The 17,141-nt window shown below is 42.2% G+C and overlaps 2 protein-coding genes across 2 annotated transcripts in view; one reads left to right on the top strand and one right to left on the bottom strand.

Moving 5' to 3' along the window:
* Nucleotides 1-17,141, bottom strand: part of ADCK2 (aarF domain containing kinase 2) — a 78,792-nt gene that overhangs the window by 29,958 nt on the left and 31,693 nt on the right.
* DENND2A (DENN domain containing 2A) overlaps nucleotides 10,104-17,141 on the top strand; it is a 106,990-nt gene continuing 99,952 nt past the window's right edge. Inside the window, exon 1 of the mRNA XM_044271870.1 lies at nucleotides 10,104-10,435. The gene's annotated coding sequence lies outside the window, so the exon portion shown is untranslated. The remainder of the gene's footprint in view (nucleotides 10,436-17,141) is intronic.

Here is a 17,141-nt window from a genome sequence, read left to right as displayed (position 1 = left end):
TCACTTTAATACAAAGCTGCATTTTCACTATAAATGCACAGAAAATGCACCCAAAAACCTCATATACCTACATGGAGCTGTTTTTTTTTTTTTATGTTTCCTATTCATTACAATGGAAGATTCAGCGTGGATTCTGCCCAAAGATAGAGCACGCTGCTTTTCTTTTATACGTGGAAAAAAAAAAGCAAGTGCTGTTTTGAGGCATTTTTTTAAGCTGATTTTGAGGCAGAAACGCTCCAATATTAGAGGCAAAAACTCTATGTGAACTGGCCTTTATGTTAACTGCACACGATGGGGATTACATGTGTTTTTTTCCACATGGATTTTACTGCTAAAAACCAGCAGCGTAATGCAGTACCAGCATAGTGAGTCAGATTAACCAAATCTAATGTACACTTTGCATATTTTTACGTGTGGAAATTGACCTGATGGCCTACCCTTACAAGTGGCTGCTAGATTTAAATTTCTAGGGGTGATAGTGACCTCATCTCCGACGGACTACATTAAGTTAAACATAGAACCATTGATTGTCAAATTGGTCACTAAATCTAATATTTGGTGTAAATTACCTTTATCAGTTATTGGTCGCAGTAATCTCATAAAAATGGTACTCATGCCTCAGTTGCTGTTTCTCCTCCATAATTCTCCAGTCTGGATTCCACAAAGGCTGTTTTTCAAAATTCAGGGAATTTTTAGGTCCCTAATTTGGAGGAAAAAGCAGCCGAGGATAAGTATTGCAACGCTCCAAAAAAGTAAAGGGGGGTGGCCTATCTTTACCAAATCCATGGTTTTATTTCATAGCTGCTTAGCTGCAACATTTCAAAGGGTGGCTGCAGACTGACGAGTTGGATTCTTCGGCTACTATTATTTCATCTATAGGGCTCCGATTGCCACGGTGGAATTAGGTTCCTTGCGCTCGATCACACTCCCTACTTTGTCCCTAGCGACCAAAGTATGGTCTAAATTTTAAAGTATGATAGGTATCAATAGTTTTTGTGATGCTACCTCTTTATGGCGTGATCCCCAAGTGCCTGAGATATTTCGTCTGGAAGGTTTTTCTCCATGGGAGGGGAGGGGTCTATTGTTCTTGGGACAACTTTAATCAGATAGAGTTTTTAAATCCTTTACGCAGTTGCAGGAGGAGTTTAGCTTACCCAACAAGGCTTTTTACCAGTATTTACAATTGAGGCATGCGTTTCAGACGCAATTTCCCACGGGAGTGTGGATTTTTGACTCTCCCCTTGTGGTTAAACAGTTATTAAAGGGTTCCTCCGCTAAGGGCCTTATATCTTTGGTATACAGATATATTATTGATACTTCCTCCTCTTCTACTACCATTAAGGCAAAGGTTCAAATGGGAAATGGATCTTGGAGCATTGTCCCAGGAACAATGGACAGATATTCTGGCCCTTACTCCCTCTTTGACGGTTAGTGAATCCCAGCGACTATCACAACTGTACCTTATACATCGAGTATATAGAACCCCACAATTTCTCTTCAGAATTGGTGTGCGTTCAGATTCAAAGTGTCCTAGATGTGGGGAAGAGGATGCGACATTGCTCCATATGATTTGGAACTGCTCACGATTGCGATCCTATTGGGAGGATGTCGGAAGTATTATAGTGACGGCAACTCGGATACGTTTACCTAATGACCCTAGAGTCTGTATACTGGGGATACTGGACTCTCCGGGACTGGGAGACAGGAACTCCCTAAGTGTTCATAGACTCCTGTTCCCAGTTAGGGTACTAATAGCTAAACACACAAGAGTTTGTTAATAGGATTAATGTAATTCTGAGACTAGAAAGGGGAGTATACGCTAAACAAAACTGTCCAAATAAGTTCCTATCTCTATGGCAGGAGTGGGTTGAGTCAGCGCAACTGGCTTCTCAGGCATTAGTTCAAGACTGTATACGGGGACAAATGTCTTTCTTACACTCCCTCTCCAGGGGAACCACATAGTTACTGTGTAACGGCTGAGCTATTATAGCTAGGTGGAAATGTTTTGGTGCCCAATTGTATGACTGTCCTTAAATCTACAGACATTGATGTCTCTCTGCTCAAGTTGGGATGGGGGGGGGGGGGGGGGGGGGAGGGTGTTATTGTGCTATTGAATACAATGTTACAATACTTCAATCATTTCAATGTTGTATTGTTCATATAAATCTTGATTTCTCATAATTGCCTTAGGTGTCTGCGTACACCAATATCTTCGTATGTTGTACTTATTTCCAACTATACAAAAACTGCGAACTCCTTTATGTTGTTCATGTGATAATGTTTATTTCAACAAAAAATTAACTGATTTAAAAAAGGAAATTGACCTGATGTGCACATTTTAAAATCCACGGCATGTCAATTGTTTGTGCAATTCCGCACCTTATATACTGTATAGTGGTTTTCCTCATAGACTTAAATAATCAGAAAATCCGCAACAAAACTGCATAAAACATGTACCAAAACCATAATATATATATATATATATATATATATATATATATAGTGTGTATTATGTACATTTTCATGCAGTTTTGGTGCAGATTTTCTGCATACAAATATGCAACGCTTGGTTACTGCTTCAAATGATGATCATCACCATTGAGACTGCAGCTCTGGAGTATAACACAGCCTGTAACTAAGGACCAGTACGAGACAATTGATGTATGTACTATACATAGTGATTCCACCAGCAGAATTGTGAGTGCAGCTCTGGAGTATAACACAGCCTGTAACTTAGGATCAGTACGAGACAATTAATGTATGTAGTTTAAACAGTGACTCCACCAGCAGAATAGTGAGTGCAGCTCTGGAGTATAACATAGGCTGGAACTCAGGACCAGTACGAGACAATTAATGTCTGTACTATACACAGTGATTCCACCAGCAAAACAGCGAGTGCAGCTCTGAAGTATAATACAGGATGTAATTCAGGATCAGTACAGGATAAGTAACGTAGTGTATGTACACAGTGACTCCACCAGTAGAATAGGGAGTGCAGCTCTGGAGTATAATACAGACTGTAACTCAGGATCAGTACAGGATAAGTAATGTATGTACACAGTGACTCCACCAGCAAAATAGTGAGTGCAGCTCTGGAGTATAATACAGACTGTTACTCAGTACAGGATAAGTAATGTGTGTACACAGTGACTCTTCCAGCAGAATAGTGAGTGCAGCTCTGATGTATAATACAGGATGTAACTCAGGATCAGTACCGGATAAGTAATGTATGTACACAGTGACTCCTCCAGTAGAATAGTGAATGCAGCTCTGGTGTATAATACAGGATGTAACTCATGATCAGTACTGGATAAGTAATGTATGAACCGTATACAGTGACTCCACCAGCAGAATAGTGAGTGCTGCTCTGGATTATAATACAGGATGTAACTCGGGATCAGTATAGGACAATTAATGTATGTACACAGTGAATCCATTAGCAGCATAGGGAGTGCGGCTCTGAAGAATAATAAAGGATGTATCTGAAGTCCAGTACAAGATAAGTAATATAAAGAGCTCAACTCTATGTATATACATTTTATATATAAACTATACATTGGTACCTACCGCCCCAGGGTTCACATCCTCAGACTTTAGCAGCAAAGCAATCTAATGATGTACCGGTTTCTTTGATATGTGAAGTCACCTTGCCCTTATGTGATAATATTCTCACCAAATGCAATGAGTGCAACGGCCCTCTTCACATCGAGTTAGACCTGATCCCACCACCAAAGAATCCTGAAATTATTTTCAGTTGCTAATATGAAAATACCCTTAAAATAATTCCTAATATGTACCACTAGGGGGCACTGTGGTACAATGTACTAATGATTGAGTGAAGAATTAAGAGCTTTCACCAGTCCATAAAGAGGGGTGACTTCATCATATGTCCCAGACTTGAAGGTTTTTAACCCCTTCATGCCCTGCGCTATTAAGTTGCTTCAAGTAGGTAGCTAGCGCAAAGAGATATGACAGTATAGCACTGTGGTGGATCTGTGCAAACCCCTTTACTTGTGGGTGCAAGCTGTATTATAGAGCTGGCAACCTGCTCTTACTGCTGGGATCAGAGATAACTGCTGGGATTGGATATAAGCATCTGTTCCACTGCTTCCGACATCCAAAGTTGAATGATAAAGTGGGTGAGGCAGAGGACTTTTTTTTTTTTTTATTCCATTTTTTTTTCAATTAAAATTTATTCCATTTAATAAAAAAACGTCTTCAGAAATAGTGGATTAGCATGTTCCGTGTTGCCTGGGAGTGTATGACCCACGCATACTGGAAAACTGGATGGGGGAATTGTGGCCAATTTCAGTTTTGCTTTGGGGCCCTATGAGATCTGTGCACGCCGCAAGTCCTGAGTGTCGAAACCCAGCACCATAATGGTAGGCTGCATCTTGATCTTTGCTATTTGTACCCCTTTCTTTCATATATGTCATGGACTTTGCGTCCTCCTCCCCTTTGTCCCACAGTCTTGTAAACACTAGAGAATGACGTTACAACTTTTAGACAGTTCTTGATTTTGTCACTAGGGGTCAGCAAAAAGTCTCTATAGGTTTTTTTGTTTTTTTTTGGGAGCAATGGTGTTGTGATGAATTTTAAAACCCCATGTAAAATTATTTCTTGATGTCCTTTTCCATATTTTCTTATGAGCATCTGACTGTGGTCCTCAAAGGCCCCCTCACTGGGTGACTGCAGCCAATAAAGTCGTGTCCTTCCTGACTTCTGGACCTAGTCCTTTATAGGACCTTCACTGTTGGTGTATCTTCAGCGTAGTCTGATTCTTCAACAGCATGATAGAAAAGAGCATGTCACCAGACAGAACACTTATGAGGGGCATCTGTTAGCAGGGGTAGAATGGCCATAGACCTTACAGGAAAATTTCCCGATAGGCCAATGCCCAGGGGGCCGCCTGAGCCCTCCTCACGGCCGGCCAGTGGAAGTTTTTGGGGTTGTATTTTGTGCTGTTGGCAGTATTTTGTGATGGACTGTAGTATTTGGCTCCGTTGGGGTAGTATAATTTGCCACAATATGGTATTGCTGGCCCGGCCTTCCATCAATTTAGATCCGACTGCAAAACGGGGCCACTTTTAGTATTTTTTCCAGGGCCACTTTGAGTTCCCACTCCCGTCCGTCCGTGAGACATCAGATACAAGCCTTTGAGGTATGTGAACGTGACAGTGCCCTCTCGGCCAGTCAGATGCACTGAGAGGCATTATATGCAGGTTCCTTTCTTATTCTATTACATGTTCATCCCTGTGCATGCAAACAAGGTCCTGTTATAGGGTCTCCTTGGCCTGAGAACACCTCCTGAATTATACAATCCAACCGTTCCTTCCCAATTATCCCCAAATGATGAAATTGCCACAGTAGCCTAGAATTCATTCAAGTGCATAGGGATGAACTTGTAATACCAGACATAGCCATGCTGATGCCCTCTACAATGCCTACAATACACTGACTGCCTGCCTATAAGACCCAACCTTGGGGCTGGATCTCATAGGCTTCTGTAGGAGGCAAGCCCCGATGTCTGTGTAAGGCATTGGGCTGCCATTCCAGTTATCGGTTTCCCCGTCACCACATCGGAGGGACCCGATGGGGTCAGAGAGGGAGTCCCCTCCCTCTGCAAACCTGTACATGCCACTGTCAGTGGTAACTGCGGCATAGAAGGTGTTAATAAGCTGGCATCGGTGTATTTACCAATGCTGGCAGGGACTCAGGCCACTGCTGCTAATCGAGCGGGCGCAGCTCCTGCATCCGCCCCGATCAGCACGCCATACATGTACAGCGCTGGGACTTACCGTATTTTTCACTTTATAAGACGCACCCCAGAATTTAGAGGAGGAAAATAAGAAAAAAAAAAAAATTCATCAGACCTCATATCAGATCCTCAAATCAGACCCCCATAAATATCAGGACATCACATCCGACCCCATATCAGGACATCATATCAGACCCCCATAACAGCCCTCCATGTCAGAACCCCATCAGCCCTCTATGTCAGACTCCCATCAGACCTCAGATCAGCCCTTAATGTCATACCCCAATCAGACCTCAAATCAGCCCTTTATTTTTAACCCCCATCAAACCTCAGATTAGAATAAAACTCCTCTTACCTCTCCTGCGCCGCGGCTCATCTTCCTCTCCGGCAGAAGTCGCGCTCCCCTGTCTTCCCGGCCCACACTGCACTGTCACCTGACCGCCACTACGTCGTGACGCTGTACGGGGTCAGGACAGTGCAGCGCTGGCCCCCAGTGCAGTGCTGGGGTGAGTACCGGAATCGCTTGCATTGCTTCTTCCCCGCTCCCGACACCTAATGCATACTAGTGAGCGCTTCCATAATGGAAACGCTCACTAGTATTCGCTTTATAAGACGCAGGGCCATTTTCCGCCCACTTTCGTGTCTTATAAAGCGAAAAATACGGTAAGTCATGTCCCGCAGCACCATAAATTTACGGCACTGGTCGGGAAGAGGTTAAAGGAAACCTGTCACGTTGAACATGGTCCTTGAAGCTGCAAGCTGCAAGTTATAGAGCAAGAAGGGCTGACCAGATTGATATATAGATTTGTGGGAAAAGATTCAGTAAAACCTGTATATCATTCATTTAAATTCCTGCTCATTCTGGGATGTGACGTCAAGGAGACGGTCCTATCAGTGATGGACAGCTTTCCCTCTATGACTGTGCATACAGGGATAGCTGCCTTTCACATGGCCCCATTTATAGTGAAAGGGGGTGAACACTTGTTACTATGTCCTCGAGGGATGAGCGAAGTCGATTCGCATAAAATTTTGTTTCAATACTGTACTGCTCCGTACAGTATTAGAATGTATTGGCTCCGATGAGCCAAAGTTATTACTTTGCAAAGTCTTGCGAGACTTCGCATAATAACTTCAGAAATTGATTTATACTGTAAAAAAACATTTCCTGGTTCGGTTCCAAGTGGTTCGAAGTCAATTCGCTCATCAATATTGTCCTCCATTCACTTGTCGGCAGCACATCCCGTATTTACACAGGGCAACATGCTGCCAACAAGCATTTTGCTCTTCAGTCAGGTTATCAGCTCCACCTTTACACTGGGCAGATATCAAGAACGAGCATTTGTGTGATGGTTCATTCCCTTAAACTGACCCAATTCTCAGCCAGTGTAGAAGGGAGTGCATACAGTTCTACATATACTGCACGTTAACTTGAAATAGTTTATTGGATTAATGACCATTATTGCTCATTCACACATCAGTGTTCGTTCAGTGTTTTCCATCAGTGATTGTGAGCCAAAACCAGGACTGGAGCCTCCACAGACATAAGGTATAAGGGTCCATTCACACGTCCGTAGCGTGATTTGCGGATCCACAAAACACGGACATCAGCAATGTGCGTTCCGCGTTCTGCACTAATAGAATATGCCTATTCTTTTCCGCAAATGTTCTATTTTTTTTCGGGTGCGCAATTCGTATCCGGGCAGTACATCGTGCGGCCCCATAGAAATGAATGGGTCCGCAATTCCGTTCCGCAAAATGCTGAACAAAATTGCGGACGTGTGAATGGGGCCTAAGGGAAAGATCTGCAGCTGTTCTGTGTTTAGAGCCGCACCTGGTTTTGGCTCACAATCACTGATCAAACACTGACATGTGAATGAGGCATTACACTGAAACCACACGCTGACTTGTGTTGCACAACATGAAGATCACAATGTCGCAACGCAACATGGAACCTAATGATTATCAATGGGGTCTCAATGCAAGTCCTGTGATGTGTCGCTAAAAAATTCCAACACTTTTGGATTTTTTTGTTGCAAATCGCACATGACTTTGCTGTTATTGACTGCAACTTGCCTGTGACTTTTCAGCAATCTGGCTGTGTTTTTACAGCTCTAATATAGTTATCCTGCAGCAAGATGCAGACAGATTGCGCAAATGTTTTAGTTGTGACTTTTTCGAGACTTTCTGCCGCAGGACACATAAACCCCAGACTTGTTGTCACTGTTTAAAAAATGCCCCAGGTAATTCATTCACTCCAGGACCTCGGCACTGGTGATACTTTAACACATGGTATGACTGATTCTGTGTTATTAATCTGTTGTCCATTTACACGAGTTAGGCTAGGTTGACATCTACAGCAGAGCCTCGGTTAGGAGCCTACGTCGCAGATTCCGGCACAAAAGCACAACGCAACACCAGGATTTTGTCTAGCATTATAACTGAAACCGTAAGGACGTGTACATATCTACAGCCGCAGATCTCTTTGGAGTTAGCCTGCCGGATTTCTCCGGATCTGGCATTGCCGGATTATGTAGTTCCCCACCGGATCCCCACTGACTGCAATGAGGACTGGCGGTGATCCGGCCGCTTTGCGGTATAAATGCCAGGTTTCAGCAGGACAAAATCTGATGCATGCAACGTCTTTTGGTCTGGCTGACAACTAGTATTAGTGCGGGATCAGCTTCCCCGAGATGTTAACACAGCCTAACCAGACAGACCGCATTATAAACAGTGGCATATGTTGGATCCAGCGATTCCTTTTTTCTGTTTTTCTGTACCAGAGTAGTAGATGTGAACCTAGCATACACCAAGAAATCTCAGTTGTTGTTTTTTAGAAAATAAAATAAAAATAATGTTAATGGAATGGGATAGTTTTTTACTTTCTAGTAAAACATAAATATGTAAAATAAAAATGGCGGCACTGATAAGCCAACAATGAAGTAGGTGCTATGTCCAGGGGAATAGCTCCTTACCCAATGTAATAGTCAAAGAAACGGACAGCACTCCCGGTAGAAAATAAGCAGTGGTTTATTCACCCATGTGGTACAGTGAGGCAACGTTTCGGCTCATACATAGAGCCTTTCTAAATCCCTTGAGAAATGTATGAGCCGAAACGTTGCCTCACTGTACCACATGGGTGAATAAACCACTGCTTATTTTCTGCTGGGAGTGCTGTCCGTTTCTTTGAATATATATATATATATATATATATATATATATATATATGGAAAAAATGCAATCCAAATTTAAAATAGAATTATATAAAATCTGGGGGTCATTTACAAACAGAAATTTGCCTATTTTTTTAGTATTTATGGTGCAGATTGCAGAGCAAAAGGATATTTGCGCTACAATCTGCAACTTTTTGCTGTTCACGCCAGGTCTAAAAAAGGGAGCATGGAGTGGGCGGGGGCTAATTCATCACTTTCTACGCCTGTTTTAGGTGTAGAAAATGTTCTAAATTCAAGCCAGCAAGGAAGCTGGAGTAGATTTAGATGAGCACTGGATGCGCCAAAGTTATGTGGAGGTCGGCGCCTCTTGATAGCTTTGCAGGATCCACCGCCAACACATGGGGTTATTAAGACCAGCTTCTAACCCCCCCCCCCCCCCCCCATATGTTTATAGATAGATGTAAATATATCAAAAAAAATAATAATTGTAATGGAAAGAAAAAAATAAATATATATATATATTTATACACATAAAAAGGAAGAACTTAATGCAATACAACCTCAGAAAACTGCTCTAACAGAATTGTTATATGTGTGTGTGTGTATGTGTATGTGTATATATATATATATATATATATATATACACATACACACACACACACACACACACACACATATAACAACAAATACAAAAAAAACTAATAAAAACAAAATATATATATTTTGTTTTTTATTTTATTTTTCCTCTTTATTTTCCTTTTTTTCAGTCATGGCAATGAATCACAGTTCACATAGAGAACACAACTCCCTAGCATGCTTGACTATTGAACTCCACTTTGATAAATACCCCTATGGTCCTTCGAACCCCCACAAAGGTTAAAAAAATTGCCATTATCTCCGTCATCACAGGGATGACCCAGATTGTGTTCAGTGCAGGCCCCCCCTTGGAGACAAAATAGTTAAAACCCCTAACTCCCCCCCCCCCCCCCCCTCCCCAACTGTAAGGCCCATCCTGTATTCAGGGGGCTACAGGTTGCCATAGAGATGGGACCTTTCCCCAGCCAGCTGCAGATGAAGAAGTCAGAATGGGTCAGGCTTGCAGGGTGGGAAGCAGGAGGAGGAGGAGAGAGAGGAGGAAACAGAGAAACTCCAAAGAGACAGAGGGAGAGAGAAAAGAGAGCAGAAGAATTTCCAGCAATCACATAGGAAAAAAATATCCATTATCAACAGGGAAATAAAGCCTACAGGATGTATGGAGGAGGGGAGGCAGCTGGGAAAGCGTAGGGATCCTGCAGACCTCTTCCATTTAGTCTGAAGGAGAAGAAGAAGAACTCAGCGCAAGGGGAAACGTTTTTTCGTCTTCTAAGGGGATTTGGAAGTTTAACAAAAGAGAGGAGGAGGAGGAGGGGGTATGGATCCAGATGCTTATTCCGATCCCTGCGTTTTTCTCAAGTTACACAAGATGAGGGAGGAAGAGAATGGAGCTGCTCCCTGGGTTTTAAAAGAGGTAGATCTGATCTTTTCCATTATTTTTTATGGGTTTAAAATTGTCTGAAAGTAATTCAAAGAAAGAAAATGGAAGAATAAGTTGGGGAAATGTTTTGTGGATGGGGGCGGTTATGTATTAATGCAGCGAATTGTGTATAGTAAGATGGTGTTAAGTATGTTGTATTTGCCTGTAATCTAGGGCTTTACATAGGACTGCAGGATAATTTATTGGCTTATTGTCACTCAGAGATATATTCATGACAAACTTAGCACTGCTACATCTGACAGGCTTATATCTGCCACCTTAAATTATTTACATTGGACAGTTTCAGCACTGCTACATCATCAGCCTCAGCTCTGTTACATCTATCACCCATATATTCTATATGGCAGTCTTATATCTGCGCCGTCAGACATTCTCAGCGCTGCTACATCTGACAGTTATTTACCTGCTCCTATGGACTATCTCAGCTTTACAGGCCTTTACCTGCTCCGTCTGACAATATCAGATCTGCTACACCTGACAGTCTTATGTGCTGCATCTGACTTTTTTTTTATCTATTCCAGTCTCAGCTCTGCTACGTCTATCAGGCCTTTACCTGCGCTGTCTCACAGTGTCAGATACAGCTGACAGTCCTATCTGCTACATCTGCCAGTCTAAGCTCTGCTACATCTGACAGCTAGGCAAGATTTTGCTTCACCTAAGGCAAAAATTCATCTTCTTGCAATAGCCCTGTATCTAAATACTTTGACCAATGCAGCATGGTTTGTTGGCATCCATGGAGGTACCCAGGACCCGGTGCACGTGCCCTGCCAGCTGCCCTCTAGCTATCCCCCTTTGACGTGCCAGGAAGGGCAATACCCATTCATATTAGAAATGAATGGAGAGCATGTCTATGTATACCATGGGATATCTTTATTTACATCAGCGTCTTAAAGCTTGTAGACATTGGGGCACATTTACTAAAGACTGGCGTTTCATGCGCCAAGAGGCCATTGGAGTAAGGGGCTTTTGATCTCCACGCGCCACAAACTGAAAAATATGCCAGCTATGGGACGTGTAAATCCCCACCTACAGTAAAAAGAAAAAAGGTGCCCCGAGCACAGAAAATTTATAAAAAGTCACCATTTTGTGCAAAATGGCGCTTGCACAAAATTTTGGACTTTTGTATTTTGGAAAACTGCGGTACAGCATTGGTAAATTCTCCCCATTGAGTGAAAAATGTATAGTGTGTGTGAGAGTGCCATCATCTTAAAGGCTTTGAATTGTTTTGACTCTTTTCACAAGAATTTAGCCACTAGATGGCGCTGTTCCTCTGTTGTGATTGAATATCTGCTTGTCCAGGTGTCTATAAGGTGATGAAGTTCTTGGGGTTCACCGTTTCCCCATGTAGAAAACGTCAGTAGAATCAGGAGGGGAGATTTATCAAACTGGTGTAAAGTAGAACTGGCTTAGTTACCCATAGCAACCAATCAGATTCTACCTTTCATTTTCCAAAGGAGCTGTGAAAAATGAAAGGTGGAATCTGATTGGCTGCCAGTTCTACTTTACACCAGGGAGTCTTAGTTCAGGCCTGTCCACATGGTAGATTTTGTGTGTGGATTTCTGCCTGGATTCCATGCCGAAAATTGTGCGAGATCCTCAAGGAATCTGCCTCTCCTTGTTGTCAATAGGAATCGGCAATGCTGTTCGTTGGCCACAGATGATTGCCAATGATTTCCAAACCGCATCAAGATGGTGCAATGTCGACGTGGAAACCACTGTTAACTATGGCGGGTGTCCATGCATGGATTAGCCCAATTGATCTGTGACTTGCCAAATGCAAAACTGTAGGTGAAACCACCTTGAATATACTCATACAGTGTCCTATAATGAAATAGAAGGCATGAGCAGTTCTCTGAAGTGAGGTGGAATGAAGGTTATATGGCGGTCATGGTCTGGGTTAGATTGTCACCTGACCTCTGCTTACAAGAGAAGCCCATTGACAATCCGCTGTGGCATTTTCATGGCCATAGGGGGCACAATGATGCAAGACCTTGACGTCTCAGCTTCGTTTTGAAGTTACTGTACCCATTGCACCAGAGTCAGGATCTCCACTGCAGCTGGTTTTTGTTGGATGCATTCATTAGGGAGGTTCTCTTGAATATTTACAGGAAGAAACTCAAGTTTCTCAGTGGTTTTTCCCTACGATATACTGTTATAGAGAGGAAAAGTTGTGGGTCTTAAAATGAGTCGGGGACTACCTGAAAGTAGGAGCATTGTTCCTGCATACTGATTACGGGACTGTCTTCTGGAGGACATCCTGCCGGTAGATTGTCTTTGTGGCCTGGTGTATAGTCCCCTGGCAGACAGGCTGTAGACATACATCTTGGCTAACTTTTCTAACCTTCAGCTAAGTTAAGGCTGTATTACACTGACCGATTTTTCGGCAGATGATCGCTAATGAACGTTCATATGAACGCTCGTTAGTGATCATCTATCAGTGTAATACTTCTGCCAATACTGCTGCCGATTGCTCGATGAACAAGCGTTTGCTCACTTTAAAATCATTGCTTGCCGGCGGCAGATTGTGCTGTCTAATTACGATCTGCCGCTGGCAAACCACTGTAGGGCACGGGGACGAGCGATGGCATAGAGATCGCTCCTCTGCTAGCGAGCAGGCGATTTCCAGGAGGAAGCGCTTCCCTCCTGACAATTGCTTGCTCAATTAGCCTATGTAATACCGACTTTAAACTCACAGTTTTGCCTTTGTCACCATCACCCAGTTTGACCTGAATAGTGAAAAGAAAAACTGTTTTAGTTGCCCATAGCAACCAATCAGATTCCACTTTTCATTTTCCATAGGAGCTCTGAAAAATGAAAGCTGGAATCTGATTGGTTGCCATTGGTTTTGATCAATCTACCCCTACGTCCTTGAAGAGCTGGGTGACTACTTACCTTAGGTGTTGTCACCCAGATTCCTGAAGGACAAATATACTTACTCGGTGTTGTATCCCCTACTACCATATATGTCTACATAATAGGTCAGATTTGCCGAAAAGGAGTCTGAAGGTGAGAATGACAACAACATATTGGTGGTCACCAATGACCTGGAAACAGCTAATAACTTGAACTGGATCCAGGATCTACTCAAGATTGATGTGCTACAAAATTAGTTTATAGGAAAACCCCTTTAAGTAACAAATCCATCTTAAGGTCACTTTCACACAAGGGTGTCGAAAGGTGTTCAGATTCCGGGTGATATACCATGCCTATTGTCATCAGTATTGCTTCAGTAATTCATCCAGATTTACATGCGTATTTCTTCCTTTTTGCATTTTGGAATATTTGGAAGCAGATATACACAATATACTGATGGAAATGATATGTGAATAGTCCTAGTCATTAAAATTAGCAGCGGACTCCGGTACACAAATACGTGCAATACACGGATTGCAAATATTTTTCATGTAAAAGAGGCTTTTATTCCATTGAAGATGAATAGGGTCTTGCACTCCCAGTTTTAGCACCAGACACCCCTGGATAGTGGATAGGTACCAGGGGTCACTGGTCATTGGTGGGACCATAAAAATCAGGATGGATATGTTTTAGGGTTCTCAGGTGCAGGATTAGGTAGGCATTGGACCCAGTATGATGTTGCCATATACTTGGAGCTAGCCCCTCAGATCCAATTTTAGTCAACACAAGGAACTTATAGGTGGTCAATGCCAACTGTGGAGATAAAGTGTACATAGTAAAGTGGGGCTTCATAGAACAAAACAAGTTGCGGACCCCCATAGGACTGATTTATGCAACCATATCATTCCATCTTGGAATATACGTACCCTCCCTCTGTAGGAGCGAAGGTTGGTGAGGCCTCGAGTTTAGTTTTGGTCTTCATGTGAAAAATTGACAGCTTGTCTCCTTGCTCATGGGGAAGGTTGTAAAGGCTTCTGAGCCTGGAGTCTGGAGTGCCCATCTCTGTGTGGTAACAGTTAAGGGGAGGTCCGTTTCTCGCACAAGGCAAGCTCCATCAAGACACAGTGGCTGCACAGAGTTCCAACCTAAACCCATCTAAGGGTCCATTTACACGCCCGTAGAATGGGTCCGGATCCGTTCCGCAATTATGCGGAATGGGTGCGGACCCATTCATTTTCAATGGGGCCGGAAGAGATGCGGACAACACACAGTGTGCTGTCCGCATCCGCATTTCGGGAGCACAGCCCTAAACTTCCGGTCCGCAGCTCCAGAAAAAAATAGAACATGTCCTATTCTTGTCCGCAACTGCGGACAAGCATCGACATTTCTATTGGGGTGCCAGTCCGGTGTTTTGCGGATCCGCAAACCACTACGGACGTGTGAATGGACCCTAAGACTTTTGAAATGAATTGAAACATGATTGTGAACCAGACCTTTTCATCCAACATCAGAGTCTGACTTCACATACTCCATAAGCTTATAGAAAGTATTCCCTAGGAATGGGGGCTGTTATAGCCGCAGAAGGGGCCAGACTCCATGTTAACGCCCATGGTTTTGAAATAAGATGTCCAACAAGCTCATACAGGTGTGATACTAGGGTGTCCACATACTTTTGTCCCTATAGTTAGTGTATATATGGTGTTTTTTATATGGTTCCTCAGAAGAGGAAGTACATTACGTAATGAGAAGCAGATCCGAATTCTTCCCTATGGAACTTGATCTGCTGTGTGTTACAAACCTTTCACCGCTAATTAGAAATAGCTGCCAAACGCTGTGACTTCACCGAGTTCAGAAAGGTGACTTCCTATTGGCTAGCTTTACAGAAATAACGGTAAATAGATTTCCTGAGGTAAAGTATCAGAAGATCCAAGTATAAAGTTCAGGACTGGTGGAGAGTCAGGGAAGGTTGTCCACATCCTCATAGTATCATGCTTTGTTTTCTTACGTGCATTAGGCCTTATTTAGTGATTTCCATCAGTGATTTTGAGCTAAAACCAGGTGCGGCTCTAAACACAGAACAGGGGCAGATCTTTCCCTTATGTCTGTGGAGGCTCCAGTCCTGGTTTTGGCTCGCAATCACTGATGGAAATCACTGACCAAAACACGGAATGTGAATAAGGCTTTAGACTGTATGTGTATGGGCTTTTTTTTTTTTTTTTAGAAACAGGAATTTGAGAAAGCTCTGTGACAACTCCCCTAAGGATTTACACCCTACTTTCCCATGCTCAGTTACTGAACAGTGTCCATAGTTTTCTATATTTACACCCAACTTTCCCATACTACTGAACAGTGTCCATAGATTTCTATATTTACACCCAACTTTCCCATACTACTGAACAGTGTCCATAGATTTCTATATTTACACCCAACTTTCCCATACTACTGAACAGTGTCCATAGATTTCTATATTTACACCCTACTTTCCAATACTACTGAACAGTGTCCTTAGATTTCTATATTTACACCCTACTTTCCCATATTACTGGACAGTGTCCTTAGATTTCTATATTTACACCCTACTTTCCAATACTACTGAACAGTGTCCATAGATTTCTATATTTACACCCTACTTTCCAATACTACTGAACAGTGTCCTTAGATTTCTATATTTACACCCTACTTTCCCATATTACTGGACAGTGTCCATAGATTTCTATAATTACACCCAACTTTCCCATACTACTGAACAGTGTTCTTAGATTTCTATATTTACACCCTACTTTTCCATATTACTGAACAGTGTCCATAGATTTCTATATTTACACCCAACTTTCCCATACTACTGAACAGTGTCCATAGATTTCTATATTTACACCCAACTTTCCCATACTACTGAACAGTGTCCATAGATTTCTATATTTACACCCTACTTTCCAATACTACTGAACAGTGTCCTTAGATTTCTATATTTACACCCTACTTTCCCATATTACTGGACAGTGTCCTTAGATTTCTATATTTACACCCTACTTTCCAATACTACTGAACAGTGTCCATAGATTTCTATATTTACACCCTACTTTCCCATACTACTGAACAGTGTCCATAGATTTCTATATTTACACCCTACTTTCCAATACTACTGAACAGTGTCCTTAGATTTCTATATTTACACCCTACTTTCCCATATTACTGGACAGTGTCCATAGATTTCTATAATTACACCCAACTTTCCCATACTACTGAACAGTGTTCTTAGATTTCTATATTTACACCCTACTTTTCCATATTACTGAACAGTGTCCATAGATTTCTATATTTACACCCTACTTTTCCATATTACTGAACAGTGTCCATAGATTTCTATATTTACACCCTACTTTCCCATATTACTAAACAGTGTCCTTAGATTTCTATATTTACACCCTACTTTCCCATACTACTGAGCAGCGTCCATAGTTTTCTATATTTACACCCTACTTTCCCATACTACTGAGCAGCGTCCATAGATTTCTATATTTACACCCTACTTTCCCATACTACTGAACATTTTCTTTAGATTTCTATATTTACACCCTACTTTCCCATACTACTGAGCAGCGTCCATAGATTTCTATAATTACACCCTACTTTCCCATACTACTGAACAGAGTCCTTAGATTTCTATAATTACACCCTACTTTCCCATACTACTGAGCAGTGTCCTTAGATTTCTATAATTACACCCTACTTTCCCATACTACTGAACAGAGTCCTTAGATTTCTATATTTACACCCTACTTTCCCATACTACTGAGCAGTGTCCTTAGATTTCTATATTTACACC

This window comes from Bufo gargarizans, chromosome 11, assembly GCF_014858855.1.
Source record: "Bufo gargarizans isolate SCDJY-AF-19 chromosome 11, ASM1485885v1, whole genome shotgun sequence".
In the NCBI taxonomy this organism is placed as follows: domain Eukaryota; kingdom Metazoa; phylum Chordata; class Amphibia; order Anura; family Bufonidae; genus Bufo; species Bufo gargarizans.
Note: the sequence above shows the minus strand (reverse complement) of the source record. Positions and strands in the feature narration are given on the sequence as shown.